Source organism: Lactuca saligna, unplaced genomic scaffold (genome assembly GCF_052625555.1).
Source record: "Lactuca saligna cultivar CGN05327 unplaced genomic scaffold, ASM5262555v1 scaffold_26, whole genome shotgun sequence".
Lineage (NCBI taxonomy): Eukaryota > Viridiplantae > Streptophyta > Magnoliopsida > Asterales > Asteraceae > Lactuca > Lactuca saligna.
The window spans coordinates 10001-12500 of NW_027629838.1; positions in this window are offsets into that span (position 1 = coordinate 10001).

The following is a 2500-nucleotide window of genomic DNA, read 5'->3' on the forward strand; positions in this document are numbered from 1 at the left end:
CGGCAAGCCAAGCAGTCAGGCTACACAATTGATGTGAGGCTGGCAAGGCTAGGTCATGTCAAGCCAAGCAGTCAGGCTACACAAGGGAACAAGGCACCTTGCCACACACAAACCCATGAACGAACGACCAAGGGAACAACGCCTCTTCCCACACACAGACCCATGAACGACCAAGGGAACAAGGGTATGAACGACCAAGGAACAATGCGTATTGCCACACACATTCCCATGAACGACCAAGGGAACAAGGCTACCTCCCAAACAAACACACATGAACGACCAAGGGAACAAGGCTTCTTCCCACACACAACCCCATGAACGACCAAGGGAACAAGGCACCTTGCCACACACATGCCCATGAACGACCAAGTGAACAATGGATGTGAGGCTGGCAAGGCTAGGTCATGTCAAGCCAAGCAGTCAGGCCACACAAGGGAACAAGGCACCATGCCACACACAAACCCATCCACTAACGACCAAGGGAACAATGCATATGGGGCTGGCAAGGCAAGCAGGCTACCCAAGTGAACAACGCCTCTTCCCACACACAGACCCATGAACGACCAAGGGAACAAGGGTATGAACGACCAAGGAACAATGCGTATTGCCACACACATTCCCATGAACGACCAAGGGAACAAGGCTACCTCCCAAACAAACACACATGAACGACCAAGTGAAGAAGGCTTCTTCCCACACACAACCCCATGAACGACCAAGGGAACAAGTTTACTTCGTACACGAACACCCATGAACGACCAATGGAACAAGGCATCTTGCCACACACATGCCCATGAGCAACCCAATCCCATCCTCATCGGTCTAAGGAACAAGGGGCCTTGACAAACCATGAGCAGATTTCTAAGCAAGTCAAACGATGAAGGGAGCAAAGTGTAGTTCCTACTTAGTACATAGTAAATTGAATATATGAGTTCCAATCCGATCAACTCGTGTTCTTTCGAGTTCATCTAAGCCACCTATGAATACCTAAAAGCCTTATCTGCCTGCCTATCACCAGGCGACAGGGACAAAAACCCAAATATGATATATTTTCATTTCAAGTCCATTCGTCTATGTTAACAATGACCCACACAATGTTTCAATGGCATTCCTACTTGATTTGAGCGACATTCCAACAAGTAGGGAACCAACGCTTCAAGGCGTGACCAAGGATAGGACACAAACATTTACGCCTCAAACATGACATTTTGTTTTTTTTTTTCATTTCAAAGCTTTTCATTTATAATAAAAAGCATCCCTACAAAATTTTGTGTCAATCCGAATTAATTCGAGCGAGTTATGGACGATTTCGCACAATTATGCATCCCTGGGCAAATCAATATCTGTTCCTGTCACCAAGCTCTTTGTGCAATATGTATATATAGGGGAACCATGGGACTGCTGCCCATTGGCGCCCCAAGGATGTCCAGCGCCCAAGGCTCTCGAGGCTGGCACGCTCGAGGCATGGCCAAGACGCCCGCTCTTGACGAAAATGGGGCCAAAACGCCCCCCATTGGCGCCCCACTCCCGTGTCCCCTCGCCCCCAAGTCGTGTGTGTCCAAAAATTATGCATCATCAGGGAAATCAATGTCTGTTCCTGTCACCAAGCTCTTTGTGCAATATGTATATATAGGGGGTACCATGGGGTCTCATTCTCATAGGTGCCCGGCATGGTTGATGGGCAAATAAGAATCGTGAGGCTGTATCGAGCACACACGAGGCAAGCCAAGCCAAGCCCCACGACCCATGAAAGAGGCCATCCCCCCCAACACGTTGCCTTGATTTCTCGAACGGTGACCTGAAAAATAGCCCCATCTCCTTGAGTCTCCTCGACGTTGTGCCCATACACTAGCCCGTTGCCTTGATTTTCCTCGACATAGGGCGCAGAAACTAGCGCCGTTGGCTTCACCTGTGCCTCGACGCCGTGCGCATACTAAGAAATATACATCCTCAGGGAAAGCAATGGGTGTTGCTGTCACCAAGCTCCTTGTGCAATATGTATATATAGGGGGGGAGCAGTGGGTGAGCATGGCAAGGGATGAAGGTGCCAGACTGCCTTTGAGCGCGAGCTTGGGTGACTGTTGCTTGATTCCTAGTCGGTGGCATAATACCCCTCCGAGTGGGGGCCTTGGCGTGGTGTGGGGATGCCTCGTTAGGTCTCTGCGACACCGATCCAGGGTTGTGGTCTAGCTTTGGAAGTTTGGGATGGTGCTGTTTGTGTGGCAATTCGATGATGATGTGCTTGCTGATCTATGTTTGACGTGCTACTGGTGCTAGCCAGCATTTGATTTGTGCTGATGATTGGGAAACGATAGGCGTTAAAGTGGCATGTGTTGCTTTTTGTGATACTACTATGGTACGCTAGTCTATCCTTGTTAGACGTGCGGTTGGTGCCTAAGCGTAGCTAGCATTGGTTTAGCACTGATGACGCTGAGGAAGCAAGCATTATCAGGAAGCATTGTCAGACATTCAGTATCATCATGGCGTGTTGAAATTATCT